General features: G+C 47.6%; 1 protein-coding gene across 2 annotated transcripts in view; it reads left to right on the top strand.

The window, feature by feature from the left end:
* Positions 1-17804, top strand: part of LOC138516807 (catenin alpha-2) — a 3575147-nt gene that overhangs the window by 2207699 nt on the left and 1349644 nt on the right. The gene's annotated exons all lie outside the window — the stretch shown is intronic.

The raw sequence follows: 17804 nt of genomic DNA, 5'->3' as shown, positions 1-17804 counted from the left end.
CAGATGCTGTGACTATCTTTGGCCAGATGGTTAATGGGCACCAGTGTGAAAGTAACTGGTGTTCTACAGATCCAAAGCCAACCCAGAGTTACCAATGCCCACGACTAGTTCCCCAACCCCATACTGATGCATGTAGTGAGTTATAGTTCTGGTTAAATGCAAGTTTACACCAATTAAGCAAGCACTTATGTGCAGGGGGTGGGGCGTGACTCCATGTCACCAGATACCAAATCGGGTTGTATTTCCTCATAATGATGCATTGTGGGAGTTGTAGTGTTGGGTTGCTTCACCATGATATTCAAAGTTAAATTAAACTTAAAGTACCAGAAAAATGCACTGGTTTCCACTGAATGCACAAAAGAAACCCTTGACCCTTGGGAAAGCCATGCTTGTCAGGTGCTCATACTGCATTTGACATTAACACATTGTGCTGCACTTGGCAGGGGGGGCATTGCTCAGCTCGACATCCTGGCCCTGCTCACAGATAGCCCAACATTGAAGTTGGAACCTGTGGAAACATATAATTCCAAACACTATAACTGCAGGACTATCACTGCAGGAAAAAGTCTGGGTTAATCAGATGACTTTTCTGTGTTCTTCCATGTAGGCCAGCTTACTCCACTGGCCAGCATGACCACCTGCTTCTGCGTCAGGTTGTGTTTCAAATCTGCCACAGCATGGCATTTTATACGGGCTATTGAATGAACAGGTTGCCTTGGGCTGAAAGCGCCGCTTTTGTTCCAGCTGAACCCATTCCGGTATTGCAAGGCACAGCCCAGGCTGGAGCTCTGTAACTTGCAAATCACGGATTAACAGCCTTGTAATGTTGCAGAGGAAACTCCCCAGGTTGATGATGCCTATTGTGAATGACAAGCAGGCCATCGTAGACATCTGTTACAGCTTAAAAGCACATTACCAACCACAACGCCTGACTGATTTCGCTGTGTGCCAGTTTGGGTGTTTTCTTTCCCCATTTTATTTGGCATGAGGGTGTTTAGATGAGGCTGCAATGCCAGCAAAGTCTAAATGTCACTTGCGCCAAATCAACGGCACCAGAAAGGCTTCTGCGCCAAAATGCGTGCACTGAAAGGGCCTCTGCGCCAAAGCGGTCGTGCCAAATCGGCCTGCGGCGAAACAGCGGCGCAAAAACAGGATGGGGGTGTCGATGTGAAGGTCGATGAAGTGGCTGTTCAAGGCTGGTTCGAGCTGTGGTTGTAACCCCTGGTCAGAGTCAGTGTATGACTCACCAATGATTTTAATCAGGTTGTGGCATTGAGCAGTTGATTAGAGTACAGCAGAGTCAGGCTTAGCTAATGTACGATGCTACAGAAAACTGTTCATGGTGCAAGCAATTTGATTCGGGTGGGGGAGCACAAAGGACAGCTTCAGCAACATCCCTTTGGTTCTTGGTTGGGTCCTTTTAGGGTCTGCTGTCTTGGCTTTAAGAGGTCTGGCAGAGAGTGGTTGATTCTGGACCACAGCAAGATCACACATAATGTGCCCTGTGAGTGGGGAAGGGGCAGATATCTCTTCTACCTTGGACAGGTTCTTCTCCCCCTCAGGCTGAGGGCTTTGGGAAGACCCTAGGCCATTGGACTAAAGATTGGCTGCCTTAGGGTTCCAATCCCTGTTCCCGGAAGGAGTGGTCTTTCCCTTCTGATGTTACACCCAGAGTGCTTTCCACCTGGAGAAGTGAAGGAGGGGCAAGGAAGGAGAATGTGAGATGGTAAGAAGCAAGATGGTGGGAATCTCCTTACAGTGACCACAGCACTTCTATCTACTCTACTCCCCTACTTGTTTACCACTAAGAACAAAGGCCTTAGAGGTGCAGCAACCAGTGTTAGGCTACTCTGTTTGAATGGGCATGGTCCTTTGAGGCCTGGTCCCAGGCCAGCTGCCTGCAGTGCGGCTTTCACTGGAGGAGTGTGTTACTGGCTCTCACAAACAGATCAGTGAAGAGGCTTGCACCTCTTGTTTTTGGGTCTGCCATTTGCCAGTATCAACCCATCTTGTGGAAATCGAAATAATATTGTACCTCCTATCGCATTGTTTGAATGTATGTTAGGGACGCGAACTGAGACCTTGTCCTATCCCTGACCTATGTGTAAATGAACAACTGTATCAGCGGAACTGATCAAAATGCATACATTATGGGATTGACCTGGCTACGAACCCTGGGTTTGGTTCTGAGAATGGTTAACTTTCGAGGGGGTTGGCCAGAGCTGGATAAAAAGTATAAAAACCTGAGTATCCCAATGTTCGGTCTCTCACACTAACACGGCGAACTACCGTTGATGGTTCGTCCTGTTACTCTGAGGGCCGAATAGCTATCCGTATGTCAATTGACTTTTGGTAATTGTTGTATCTTTGAATAAAGTGCTTTGTATGTCCTTTATAACCTGTGTTGGTGTGTTTCCTTTGGGCTTCCCGGCCTCATATCAATGTTTCTGTTTCCACAGTTGCCGCCCGAATAGGGACCCTCAAGATTGATGCCGGATCATTGAAAGTTGACGCAGACTATCGAACCGGGATCGGACGGTGTGATTCTGCGGGCCCGACCAATCGAGACGCGATACCTCGGCAGCGCTGCACGATCCGATCCTTGGACGATAGTCGTGTGGTCTGACACGGCATCTTGACGAGGGTCCAATTTTGAGGCGGGCAGATTTGCCGAAACCACCAAACACAAGGTAAAATTCGTTAGGTAAGTTCTTTGGTAAACCGTACGGTCCTCCTTAGGTTTGGTCAGGTGCAGTCGTGACCTGGCCCTTAATTTAACCCTGACACTTTGAATTTGGCAGACACAATTATTGGACCAGGTAACACCAATTGTTTGTGAAATGCCTGGGAAATTGTCTAGCTGTTTTAGGGCTCTGTTCCGCAGCGATCGACAATCTTTGGAATTTAGCCATCCGGCACCACAGGAGGGGTCGCCGGCGTGTACTATGTACTGTAAGTATGGCATTGGAAGTATCGTATTTAATGATATTTGGCACAGACAGACCAGACATGCTTCCGAATTTCAGTGGCCAATCAACGGTAGTTTTGAGATCCCCCGTATTGAATACTTAGAATCGAACTTGTTAAAGAAAAAGGCTAGACCAGCAGCCTTTGGTGTGTTACAAAATTGGAAGAAAGAAGCATCGCAGCAGCTTAAAAGTAGGGATAAACATGCACGTCGTCATAAAACAAACGCTGAAAAAGCATTTTTATATGATTAAGAAAAGCGGTCAGAATTAGTTAAAAATATGGATAGAGCCTTTTCACTCGGAGTCCAAAAAATGTACCCCTCTAAAGATTTCCATGTTTCTGAAGAATTTATTGAGAAGTTATTAAATGAACGCAGGCCCGATGCCTCAGCGCCACCTCCGTATGCCCCTATTTTAGGCGCTCTGCCCTTTCCTGTTGTCGCGCCTGTTGTTATTCATGTTCCCCCTGTACAGCCTATTGTTCCTAGTCCTTTGGTTTTTGTTCCTCCGCCTATCGCACCGCCCCTTCCCCCTGCACCGATAGTTGCACCTTTGTTAAATTTACCTCTACCTCCGTTCCCGAGTGGCCCCGTATTGATTGAAGTTGATCCAGGTGCAGGGTCGAAGGTTGTGACTCGTAGTACTGTTTCTGCAGAAAGGAAACAGGAATTGTTTGCATGGGCTAAGCATTGCATGGAGAAAGGTGATCAAGCTAATGTTTTTTCTACATTATCTAATTTGAATAGTTTTCCCGAGAAAAATGTCTTTATCGAAGGTTTGGGGACTCATTTGTGTGTGATGTGGGGTAGGTTACAAAATTCGGATATTCCACAAGGGGTGAGAGATCTGAATGCTTTGGCACTTTCGAGGGACACAGAACAGAAAGTATATGGGCATGTTGAAAGATTGTTTGAGTTTAGGAAAGACTTTGAAAAATCACGAGATGAGGATGATGAGGACGATAGAATATATGTACAGAAACGGTTCCTTCCGTGCCGAAGAACGGCACCTGAGGAAGTATGAATTTGTAGCAAAGATGCGGTTCGATGGATCTCGGATTCATCGATACCGCCAGACGAAGTGTATGACACATATAGTCAGTATACAGTAGAAATGCAAAGAAAGGTAATTCAGGTGATGGTACAGCACCTGCAAGAGGAATGTATAAGGAAGAGGGTTAGTTGCCCCATAGAATTATTGGGGATTTGCAAAAGGGCTTTTTCGCCCGACACTTCTACAGCTGCCTTAGCGCTCGACCTGGTTCTATTGCTTAGTAAGCGGCCGGAGGTACCTATATCTCAGTTGCCTATGAGAGAGGTTCCTCCGACCTTTGTCCCAAAAGTTGAGATCCCCGCCAACGCTGGGACTGGTGCCCCCGCTGTGGATATCCCTGCACATTATGTATCGCAATTTGTTCACGTCCCGTTTTCACGACAGGAAGTGAACACAATTAGACAATCAGTTCCCAATATTAGGAAAAACCCGACGGGGTTTTACAAAGAAATAGAGTCCGTCCTACAGTCCTCTGTGTTCACCTTGAGTGACATTGACTTGTTATTCCCGGTACTCCTACCCGTAGATGTATGGAAACAGGTTCGGACAATAGATGATGTGCCGGGGTTGGGAGATAATTGGGCAAATATGATTAGAATTGATGGAGAAAGACCAGCTGGTGAGAAACCGCCACAGGTAATACTTACTTTACCTGATAGGATTGTCGCTAAACTAAAAACTATAATTCCGCATTCCTACTCCCTATACTTTTGCCGCAATCGCGAAAAACGCACTCGCGAATTTGCTGCGGTTTGCAAATTTCTCCACGTGTGAAAACAGCAGCTTCCTTGCTTTCATTTGCCAAAAATTCGTTTAACCTGCCAATCATTCCTAGAACATTGCTAAAGTAAGCCTGAACTAATTTAAACCAACTAATCCTCAACCTGAACCTCCAGAGGGAATTAAAATCATTTTAGCACATTTTCCAATATATTGCTATCACATTTTAAAGCATTTTGAGCCTGTGTAAAACTCATATCTATTCTCCTCTAAGCTTGCTGGGAAACTGGAACTCTGTATTACATTGTGATTGTATACCTGAACTGTGTGCTCTTCCTTCCATCTCCTTACATTGTATAGGGGGGGAATTGCCACAAAGGGAAAGTGATTACCTTGTCTTTTGTGAAACCATATCAGTTTATCTTCTATACTGCATTTCATTCATTCAACCTTGCATTTCCTTGAACCCTATAAAGCATTCTCTACCACATTATTCTTCTGTCCCTATTTACCAGTGTGCTACCTTATCCATTTCATGTAAACTCCTTAGTGATTATAAAGAAGTGGGCTAGTGCCAGATTCTCCGTTGTTAATCTTTATCATATCAGATTAAGTGTGATATTCAATTATTAATTTATTATAAAGTGTGATATATATATATATTGTTTAAACTCTCAAATAAACCTTTTAACTTGCAAAACAGAACTACTTCTTGGCTCAGTGGGGTCAGGGGGATTCCAAGAGAGGGGTGTTATATAGGGGTAGTCATCCAGAACGCATGAACTGGACATAAAGATATATCAATAAGGGTTTCCATTCAGTATCCCAGACTAGGCATTGACTTAGCTGTAGTGTTGAATTGAATCCTCTTACAAGCTATCCGCATGTCAATTGACTTTTGGTAATTGTTGTATCTTTGAATAAAGCGCTTTGTATGTCCTTTGTAACCTGTGTTGGTGTGTTTCCTTTGGGCTTCCCGGCCTCATATCAATTTTTCTATTTCCACAATCTGACTGGAATACACATCACCTTCCCCAGCAGAGCTGACTCACAGGAGCTGACACATGTGCAAGATCAATTGGGATGTGGCGGCCATCATAAGTAGTGCCATGCACCATGCTTAAACTCAAGCATAGCTTTATTTTAGAGTGTATCCTGCCATTGTCATGGGCTACTTATGATCATCATAACTTTGGTACAGGGGCATATCTTAAATGCTGACCTTGCGCTGCAGAGACTTGGCTGAGACTGTTGGACCTGTTCTGTTAGCGGTGACCGTAAATAAGCGGAACCGAAAGTAGCGTCATCGCACAGGAACGGGAAAGAGCACAGCGGCTATCTTTAAAAACACAATCCATTGCCATCCACCACAACCAGGTGCCATCTGACCCCCAGAACTCCCACACACCTCAACCACTACCTGTTTGAATTTAGGATGCCAAAAGCTGTCAAAAAAACTGGAGATCGGCTGCGCCAGGAGCGCTTCTCCAGAGAGGAGCTCACCATGTTCGCAGAGACACTGCAGGAGCATGCAGACGTGGTGTTTGCAAATGACATGTCCCGACCAGCGCTGCAGCGTAAAAAGCAGATTTGGGCATTGGTCACCCAGAGAGTCAGTGCTGTCGCCACCACACCCCGCACACCAAAACAATGCCATAAGCGATGGGACGTTCTACGTCTACATGTGCGAAGTATACTGTCGGCAAACCAAAACCTTGGGATGGTGACAGGGGGAGGTGCGGAGTCGCCCATAAAACTCCAACCATGGGAGGAGATATGTGCCTCCACCATAGGCACCGAGGCAATAGAGGGAGTCGGGGACATGGAGAGAGGAGCCCCATCATCAGCCAATGCAGGTAGGTGTCTATAATCAAACAATGCCAATACCACCACGATGATGTCCACCTGAACTAACAGTGCAATGATGTATATCAGGGTCAACCAGACACATAAGCACAAGACTGCCTAAAGGCAGTGCAGAGCATCACCTTGTCCACATGCATGATGCACCCCATTTGTGTTGCAACCCAAATGCCTCCATGCATCACCCACCCAAGAGTGAGGCAACCTGTATGTCACTCCCCCCAATGTGACTCATCTACCAATCCATATCAATGCTGCCACCCCAATGCATGCTCAATGCCCGTAGACCCATCACTAACCCTCTCCCTCCTTTGGTCCCCCACAGGCACACATTCTGAGAGTGGTGATGAGGATATCGGTGCCACACCCGAAGAAGGCCAGGGCCGAGGAGGGACAACACCGCCCCTCCACTTCAAGGGGCATAGGCCAACCGGCACGACATCAGAAGGCCAAGACCACACCACAGACCACAGCATCAATGTGCTCTACGTCCCCCACTATGGCACCCACAACAGCCACCATCACCCAAGTGTCGGCGGCAGAAGGGACTGCATCGGCTGCAAGCAGCACAGTTGGCGAAACAGCTGCCACAGCAGCAATCTCTGATGATGAGGAAGGGGATCTGCTACAAGTTGCAACTCCCCCCACTGGCCCCCTGCATTCCCCACTCCCGTCCCCATGCAGCCTGCCCGACACCAGCATGCATGGGCTGTCTCCGGATAACTCATGGCCAGCAACTCCCAGCCCCACCCCAACTGTGCCCGAGGAACATAGTATTTTCAGAACCCCTCAAACATCCAACGCAGCCCCAAACACCCAAGAGGGGATCCAGGACATTCAAAGGCGCCTGCAGCAGCTCACTGGCCTCTTGACGCAGCACATAACTGAATGTGGGAGTGTAAGGGACGACATCCGGGAATGTGCTGCATCCTTGAAGTCAGCAATAGAGTCATCCTCAAAGGACATATGTGCAGAACTGGCTGCAGTGCGGCACGTACTGTCTGAGATGGTGGCAGCAATGCGGGACATGCGTCCACCACAGTTATCCGAGCAACCAAGTACATCTTCAGCTGCTAGTTCTACCAGGACCAGCCCTGTGCGCAGGTCTGGCAGGAACCTGCGCCGATCAGACAGGGGGGCACCTGGTGCTGGAAGAGGGGAATGCCAGTAGGCACGGCCTTGCATACTGGTGCCATGTGGTCCACTGGTGCACAGTACTGCACACCATGTGTGGGGGAGTTGAGAGGGGAGGGGGGAGAGGGTGTGTGGGGGAGTTGAGGGGGGAGGGAGGAGAGGGTGTGTGGGGGAGTTGAGGGTGGGTGGGGGGAGAGGGTGTGTGGGGGAGTTGAGGGCGGAGGGGGGAGAGGGTGTGTGGGGGAGTTGAGGGGGAAGGGGGAGAGGGTGTGTGGGAGAGTTGAGGGGGGATGGGGGAGAGGGTGTGTGGGGTGGAGGGCTTGTTCACTTAGTTATGCTTCTTCAATACTCATTCTGGTTACTCATAATTCAGATGTGTGGACATTGCTTATTGCGTATGTGTGCTTTATTGGTTAACAGTCTACAGTGTCCATGTCCCTGACACACCCAGTGCCCCGAGTGCCATCTCCATGTAACACTTCCGTCCATGTGTGCTAGAAACACTGGTTGATCAGAGTCTGATGCATGTCATGTCCCTCCTGTGCATCGCTGCCTCCCTGAGGTGCTGCCCCATCCCCACCCTCCTCATGCTCTTCGTCAGGTGGTTGCAGTTCAGCGTTAGGGGGCAGGGGCACATTCCGTCTGATGCACATATTGTGTAGGATGACACATGCCATGACGATCTTTGCCACCTTCTCATGGCGGTACAGGAGTGCCCCACCAGACCTGCTGAGGCAGCGAAACCGTGCCTTCAAGAGGCCAAATGTCTGCTCAATCACCACACGGGTTCGTGTACGGGCACGATATTAGTCCTGCTCATGCCTGTTCTGTGGGTTCCGGACTGGGGTAAGGAGCCACCTCTTCAAGGGATAGCCTGCATCACCTGCATCTGGGCAACAATGTATGTGTAAGTCATCACATCATATGGGACCCCATTAAGTGACACCATGGCATGCATTTATTTCTTCAATTCAACCCCATTTCCATGCATGAATGGAGACACACGATGTGACTGCTATGTGTGTATTCCTCTTATGGGCTGGTGTGCATGCCATCAACTTGTGGGCACAGGGGGGTCCAGTTCCTTGTAAGTGCTCATGCACTGTGTTAGTCCACGGTGGTTGTTTCTGTGATCTGGCAGATGTCCAGTAATTTGTATGCTTTCATCCTGGCACCGTTGATGTCAGCCTCATGATGATCTCACTACGCACAACAAATGGTATTATGCAATTCAGTTGGGCCTCTGTGCCGGTGTAGTGGTGTATTGATGTATTTGACCCTAATGTGACTCCTTTGTACGCAGTAATGGGGAACTATCCTTTCAGTTGATGGTGTTTGGTGCTGTGTATTCGCTATAGTCATTGCTTGTAGCTGCATTGTGTTGAGGGGGATCTGGTCTGATATTGGACAGTGTACATGCAGAAGGCTGTGGAATGGTTGTGACACTGCTTCATTTACATGGTAGGGCTGCTTACATTTTGCATTATGTGGTCAGGCGGTAGGTCCAGTCTGGGCTGCTGTGGGGTATGAGCATGCTCCATTCCCTCTGACACTCGCAGCCAGGTGAAGTATGCATCTACCCCCCCCCCCCATCTCAGCCAGGTGAAGTATGCATCTCCCCCCCCATCTCAGCCAGGTGAAGTATGCATCTATTCCTCAATCACCTACCCACATCACATTTCCATGGGCATAACATGCGACTCACCGAGAAGCCAGGATCTCTGCCCTGCATGTGGCTCCATGTAGCGTGGTATCGTGGAGTTCCGCAGGACCATTGAATCATGGGTTGATCCGTGGAATCGGGCACAACAATGTGTGATGATCCTGTTCGAGTCACATACCATTTGCACGTTGATTGAGTGGTGTAGCTTACGGGTGCGGTAAGCTTGCTCCATGGCATGTGAGACCACCAATTCCACATGGGTGCAGTCGATAGCGCCAATGCAACCAGGGATGCCGGCCAGTGAATGGAAACCTACTTTGGTGTTTGAGATCTCCTGGGCAGACCGTGGTAAGGAAATGTGGTCGTCTGTGTGCTTGAGGAGGGCATCAAGCACTTGGTTCAGCGTATGTGAGAATAATGGTTGTGAAATGCCATGCATGTGCCCAACTGTGTGCTGGTAGGTGCCTGTGGCCAGGAAGTGGAGCACAGACACTACCTTCAGTAGGGGTGGGATGGCAGTGCGTGTTTCAATCAGGCTGACAATGTCATCATGTATCATGTCCACAATGGTGGTGATGGTGTCCTGGTCCAGACAGTACAGGGTGTGGATCTGCTCAGCGGTTAGGTTGAATGGACTGGCTCTGATGAGTGGGATTTGGGGCTGCCTGCGTGGTGCCTCTGGCTGCACTGGTGGGGCATGCTGGCCCTGCCTTGCCCTCCTTCTCTTCCTGCGTCGCCTCTGTGCTGCCTGTTGTTGTTGTTGGTTGTAGTAGCACTTCCACTGCAATCAGGTCCTCCAGCCTCAGCATTGCTAGTAGTATTGGAATCATTGTGGAGTGTGACTGGGTGTGGGAAGGGGTGGGGTGTGCTCCTTTTGTGCTTGCCCAGTCTGTATTGCCTCCACCTGTGCTGATTTTGTGCACCTGTGGCAGTTGGGAAAACTGCACATGGCCGTTTACGGGTGGTCCGTGATGCCGGTTTTTGCACCATGGAGGTAAGGTACTTTATGGCCTTCACTAGGGTGTTAATTGCATGTCCGCATGAGTCGTGATGTTCCCCTGTTTGCGCCATGGCGCTATTTCCGGCATGAGGGGTTGCATGCCCGTGCTCATGTCGCTATTTGCGACACCGTAAAGTATGGTGCCGCTAATAGCGGGTTGTCCTCTCCTAATCATGCGGAACGGTAAGCGATGCCGGTAATCCTTTACCGGCATCGTTATTCACTTACCGCCCGGGTCGTAATGAGGGCCAATGTGTCCTGCTTGTGATGATGCTCTTACCTCTACATTAAATATCATCTGATTGCAGCCTAATACAGTTTCCCATAGATTCTGACGGATAACAAGGTGAGGTCAGTGCAAATTCCTACAAAGTGGAACTTTGCATAAAGCAAAAATAAGGAGTAATCGATACATTGATGTAAAGTCCATATTCCACGTTTGAATTAGGATAAAACATGGTCATTGTATTATCATGGGCTCTTTTCAGTCAAGCCTAACAGTTTTTCCAATTATCCTTGGAAAACAAAATAAATTCTGTTTTTAAGTTTACGTTATACTTATTATATCAATCATCAGTTTATTATTATCCAGTCTTAACTCAATAACAACACTGTATTGAAAAATAGGCCTAATGAAAGATTCTGAAATATGATGTCTAAACCGCAGGGGTGTGTAAAGATGGCGCCGGCGGATATACTCGTTAACGTTCTCTCTGATGGACCTTCTGAGAGACTCACGTTGGTTTGTAAAAGGCACCCCGGGAAGGCAACGCATCATAGCGCTTTGACTGAAACTCAGAAAGTGTTGGCTGCCATAACAGGTATTGAACAAAGTACAGTTTTCCGACAGAGCTGCTGCAATATGGCACACCCATTGTTTGGCATGCACGCAGGGCGCTAATGTTCTGGAGAAATCACCCGTAAAATGCTAAAACGTCATTACCGCATTTCCAGGAACTGTTTTTGCGTACAATTATAAATTGTGGCGTCCAAAAGCACTGAAGCACGCTGCAGAAGACAGCCAATGTCAAGCATTTCGGAGCCTTCGCGAGCGCGCAGCAGGCGCGGCGAGCGCCACTAAAGCTGGAATTGCAGTAGTTTATGCGCGGTGAGAAATCACATGGAGAGGGCGGCTGAGCACCGCGAAGCAGATGGGCATTAAAAGGCTCCGCGCTGCAGATGCTGCGCGCGGCGGCAGTCAAGCCAAAACATCCCGAGGACTTGCGGCGTCCATCTTGCTCACCCTGCAGGCGCAGCATCGTGCGACGGTCCGCATCTGTTACCAGCGCTCCCACTGGTGAGCAGGGCCTGGGGACTTTAAAACACGCACGTTGGTTTACCAGTCCTCAAACTGGAAGTCTTGTGTCACTTCAAAATAGGATGCCTCATACACAACATCCCCGCTGCCCTATTCCGTATGGATTGAATAGCATTGCTTTTGGGTAATAAAACCTCTACATATTGCAGCACCTAGAAGGATGCAGACTTTCGCGTGAAGCGCTAATTAAAAGAAAGCTTGCCAATATTTATGAAGACGCCGTGGAAAGGCCCTTTTCTACGCAAATACATGCCTTGGTTTTGCTTGAACTGATACAGATGGAATTTTTCCAAAAGGAGAAATATTGTTATTTTATTGAGAGATGGGCTAACTTCCGACACTGTGAGGGAGGGGCAAAATTACTTGTGTGGAGGCATCTCACGTCTTTGGACATTCGAATGACACTGTTACGGTGAAGCTTCAACTTTAAACGCAGTTAACATTGATTCATGGAAGTGTTTTATAATGGCGCAATCCCATAGGAAAACGTGTCATGAATCAGGCCCATTAATTAATTACTGATGTAAGAATGCACTGTCACCAGCTGCCCCAACCTTCCCAATCACTCCCATGGCATGCATGGGTCAACACATTTGAATTGCTAAACATGTAGGCATACGCATGCAGCTGCTTCCAATGAAATGCTTTACATTAGAATTTGCCAGGCCTTTGTTGACAGTGCAGCCCATTGGACCGTTTATCGTGTGCGCCCTATTCTGTCCTGCCAAGGCTCTGAAGGTCGTCTGGGTCAAGTTAACATAACCCCAAACCTCGGGGGCCTGGGGCTAATGCCCAATTTGAACAATGGTCTTTGGGCCACTGGGAAGAAAGCAAGACTCATATGAGGGAGACAGAGGCAAAGTGAAAGAAAGGGATAGATGGAGAGGTCGAGGAAAAGAGAGCGACTCAGAGAGCTGATATAGAAGAGGGTGAATGAGAGAGGTAGATACAAAGGGAGGCCTAGCTAAAGAGAGGCACATGTGCGTGGGATTGTGTTGTTGTTCATGTATCAAATAGCAAGCACTTGGGGCCCGATTCATGGAATAAACTGTGCAGGGAAAAAGGGGACTTGAAATTGCGTGCAAACCCAGTTCGTAGATTCATGGACCTTGCGCGAGACACTACGCAGGTCGTGGACGAGACCTGTGCAGAAGGCAAATACTTTGGCGGAAAATGGGGTAGAGCTTGCTCAAAAATTGGTGTGCTCAGGTGCGGCCTGCAGGCAGTCCCTTGCACGCCCACAACTGCGCACGTAAAAGCAAATTCATGATTTGACCATGCAGCCTGAGAAAAACCCACACACAGTTCTCGAACTATAGGCCAGCCAAAAGCAGGCATAAGTACTCGCCCAGTGGATGCACAAATATGGAGGTGCATTTGCATGTCGGATTGAGGGGTGTGTGTGAGCAGTCAGGGTTCCGATCATACTATGGGGCTATGTACAAAGCGTAGCGGGGTGCAGGAACGGTTTACAGGGTTCGCATGCAGGTTTTTACGAGGTATTATAAATGCTGTGCATGTTGTTGGGGTGCCAGTGACAGTCACGGGAGACCCTGCGCAGGGTCCCCGATGATCATACCTGCTTGTGGGGGATACCAGTCACTGATTTCAGGGAGCATGTATTCATGCCTGGAGTGTGCGCAAATGTGGCGGTTTCTGGCTGTTTTGTCTCTGCCTGTGGGCGTGTTGGGGCGTTCCAGCCATGACTTGCACATAGGGGAAGATTGCGTGTAGAATTCCATTAATACACAACACACGCATATTTCTATCTGCACGCCGGCTCACACAGATTCGTTCTCGGCATGCAGGACATGAAGGAAAAATGCACAGGATTTCATGAATCTGGCCCTTGCTCTCCCTGCAAGAAAACCCCTTTGACTTCGGCCATGCGGCCCTCCATGGCACGGATGATAAATGCAGCGACTTTGAGCATGCGCTTCAATTGGGAGCCCACCGTAAAAACACCCAAAGACTTGCATAACGCTTGATAAAAGAAACTGCTTGTCACGCATCAACAGCTACGACTTCAAGAAACCCTCAGTTGACCTTTGTAAGAAGCATTCTTTTCATTGTGAGATTGAAAATCAAAAGTACTTGTGAAAGTATTAGCCCAAGAATACCTACACATTAGACAGAGTTAATAAGGCAATGGCTGTGTCTTGCATTCAATTTAAGAAAACCCACAGTGTCACCTTGACCACGTGTACTTTGCTGGTGTTTGGAACATGTCCCTGAATTGAAAGGTGACATCCGTGGGGGACATTCTGCATATCTCGAACAAAAAAAGAAAAAGATTTCATATTTGGACAATATGTCATCCATTAAGCACTGCTGTATCCTTGAAAAATATGGACATTGCGACTTAAGGTGGAACTGACAGGAAGCAGTCCACAGGAAGCGACAACAGTGACTACCAGAGTGGTGGTGTCACAGTCTCATAACTAGGCCATTGTAAGGGATCACAATTGAGACTCAGACACAGAGGCAAGCTAAGTGTTGGTTGTAGACTTTACTTTATCACAAAACTAGCATAAATACCGGCTTTGCCCAGAATGTCCATTCTCAGATTTTTCTTCATATTCCACTGAAAAAGAGGAAAAAATATTGTTGTTTGCCACAAAGGAAAAACATGATACATGTTAATTTCACTAATTAAGTGAACACCAAATTTTCATTTATCTCCGATTGAAATTCCCACATGAATATCGTATTTGTATGCTTCGTCTGATTATTTGCAGTATTTTTTGCAGTGGAGGATATTTTCGCTGCTAAACACACGCTGCAAATAATCAGAGTTAGCATACAAATATGATATTCGTGTGAGAATTTAAATTGGAAGTACATAAACATTTGGTTTTCAATTAATTAGTGAAATGTACATGTATCAAGTTTATTGCAAAACAATTCAATGAAAAGAAAGACACACTAACACTATTCTAAAAATAAATTGAAAACACAAAAATGCAATACCAGTTTAACACAGAGAGCGCGATGATGAACACTTTCTACAAATGCACTGTAGATGATTTCTCCCGTGAGTTTCCACGCATGCTTCCACAGTTTTAACGAAAACAACACTTTCCCTTTGTTCCTTCTATTTTTCACCATTCAATATATTCCAGGGGGAATAAGCCTTCCCTTGAGTTTTCTTGAATCTTTCGTTTATCTCAGTTAACCTTAACAGGGTTATGGTTCTTCCCTTTCTCTTTGGCTGTACCTCTTTTTATGCCTGTCATGCTCTCCTACCAGGGTATTGTGAATTTATTACTGAGCCTTAAAAAGTGGTCTGGGTCTACCCTTTTTGTATTCGTTTTCACCATTCGACAGTTTCAGATTTACTTCTCTTCTTACACCTGGTTTACTCTCATGCCAGGATATCACAGTTTTGTTTCTTTGGAGTGGGTCCCAGACTCGCACAGTGCCTGGTTTACTCTCCTGCGAGGATATCACAATTCTGTTTCTTGGATGTTGTTCACAGACACACACAGTGCCCCTTTACTCTCCTGCCAGGGCTTTATATTATTTCATGGGTGTGAGTACCAGAGTCACTGTTTGCCTGTTTCCAGGGTCAGACTGGGACAAGAAATAGGCCCGGTCACCGCAAAAAAAGAGGCCCACCCCTTGACTCAAAAAAGTGGTCCACCCCTCGCCTCATGACCCTTGACCTCTGATGACATCACCGGAAGGGATGTCATTTGACCCCACCCCAAAGTGTCATCCCAGGAAGCGATGAAACATGACCTTTTACCCCTTGACAAAACAGGAAGTGGCATGAAATAGCATTGTTCCTAGGTACACTAAATTACTGTGTATCCAAGCACACGGCCAAGGCCAAATGATAATAAGTTATTGTATAGCACTTACGCTTAAGTTCTTTTTTATAGAACAAATATGCATATAATATCACCCAACCTGTGTTGGTACTCATCTACCGACCTAAGAAGGATGAAAGGTGTTTTGAAAAAAAAATATTGAAAATAAAAAAAATAAAGAAATCAAATTTCTTTTTTTCCAAACCGGCCCAGGCATGGCCAGAAACCGGCCCCCACACCTCAGGGAGGATTTCCACCCAGCGATGGGCCGCAAGGCCGAGGGGCCAATCCGACCCTGCCTGTTTCACTATAATGCCAGTACTTTTCCATTCTCTGCTCACTCTTTCTTTCATCCAAGAAATATCGCTTTTCCAGTATTGGGTCACCGCTCCTTTCTTAGTAAAGTTCTCATTGGTATCAACTCCTATTTTCAAATAATGGGTCAAAAACTGTTTCTTAACAATGGTCATAATCATATCAATGTCCTTTACCAATCATTGTGTTACCAACCCTTTCTTCACAATGGATTAGTTTCAACTTCTCTCTCCAAGTAATGGGTCACCGACCATTTCTACACACTGTTCGTATTTGTATCAATCGCTCTTTCCAAGATTTTGGTCACCAACCCTTTTTTAACACGGATATGATATGATAGTGTATTTATATACGGCCTATACACAATGTGTTTCAAAGCACTTCAAGGCAAGGAAGGGAACAAGGGAAAATACAACGACATTCTTACAGGCCATGAACAGTAAGGATGTGAAATTAACTATCGTACTCGGCCTGACGACATTTCAGATAGTGCAAGAGCTAAGACATAGATAAGGAAGGGAGGGGGAGAGTGGGAAGGAAATGGAAACAGACAGGCGACTACCGTACTAGGCCTGACAACATTTCTGGTAGAGTTGGAGGAAAACAAAAGGTGAGGAAGAGGGGTGCAGAAAGGGAGGGGAGGAACAAAACAAGTGACTATCGTACTAGGCCTGACAATGTTTCAGATAGTGCTGGAGGGAGGGGGGGCAACAGTAAGGGGATAGGGGAGCGACAGACGAGGTTGCTATCGTAGTAGGTCCAGGGACAATTCTGACAGAGTAAGTGCATAGAAGACAGTAAGGGGAGGAGGGGAGGAGATAGGAAAAGGGAGAGGGGAGGGGAGGAGAGAACAGAGAGTAAGCAGTCAAAAAGAGTAAAGAAGCAAGAGAGGAGAGCGAATACAATTGCGGAAGTCAGTAGTAACACATAATGTTGCAAGCCAGGATACAAGATGAAGATGGAACAGCATGATTCACGGCCACTATGAGTACAAGATGCAAAGGAAGTCCAGCATGAGAGTTGAGAAGGGTGACGCGCCGTGATTCAATGAAGTCCGTAAAAGTAAAATCCAGCATTGACCACAAGACGGTGATGGTGAAACCAGAATGTATCAGGACAGACTCACACAAGGGAACAACACGGGGGGACCAGAGAGGGTGGGGATGGCCTGTTGGGACAGAGTGTATAAACACATGTTGGTGCATGCTTACCTGCTGTCTTAGCAGGGGGTCGGACCCTGGATCCTCCTGGTCCAAACAGGTCCAAACAGCAATAGCCCTTCACTTTGGACACACGGGTGAGAGACGCCCTTCATATAAGAGTTAAGAGCAGGAAGGAAGAGGCAGGGCTAAGAAGGTGGGCGGGGCTTAGGCCAGGAGACCTAGATCCACTTACACCTGCTCCCCAGCTGCAAAGGAAAAGAGGCTGGAGGGCTCCTTAAGTAGGGAAAAGAGTGGCAAGCAGGAAGGGGGCTTGCTAAGTGGTGAAAAGGACGGGCAAGCAGGAAGGCACCAGGTGGGCGGGGCTTGCTAAGTGGCGAAAAGGAGCGGCAAGCAGGAAGGCACCAGGTGGGCGGAGCTTGCTAAGTGGTGAAAAGGAGTGGCAAGCAGGAAGGCATCAGGTGGGCGGGGCTTGCTAATTGGTGAAAAGGAGTGGCAAGCAGGAAGGCACCAGGTGGGCGGGGCTTGCTAAGTGGTGAAAAGGAGCGGCAACCAGGAAGGCACCAGGTGGACGGGGCTTAGGCCAGGTGACCTAGATCCACTTACACCTGCTCCCCAGCTGCAAAGGAAAAGAGGCTGGAGGGCTCCTTAAGTAGGGAAAAGAGTGGCAAGCAGGAAGCCACCAGATGGGCGGGGCTTGCTAAGTGGTACAAAGGAGAGGCAAGCAGGAAGGCATCAGGTGGGCGGGGCTTCCTAAGTGGTGAAAAGGAGTGGCAAGCAGGAAGGCACCATGTGGG

The sequence above is a fragment of the Ambystoma mexicanum genome, chromosome 6q, assembly GCF_040938575.1.
Source record: "Ambystoma mexicanum isolate Mex_15411 chromosome 6q, UKY_AmexF1_1, whole genome shotgun sequence".
Lineage (NCBI taxonomy): Eukaryota > Metazoa > Chordata > Amphibia > Caudata > Ambystomatidae > Ambystoma > Ambystoma mexicanum.
This window is presented reverse-complemented; position numbering and strand designations above follow the sequence as displayed.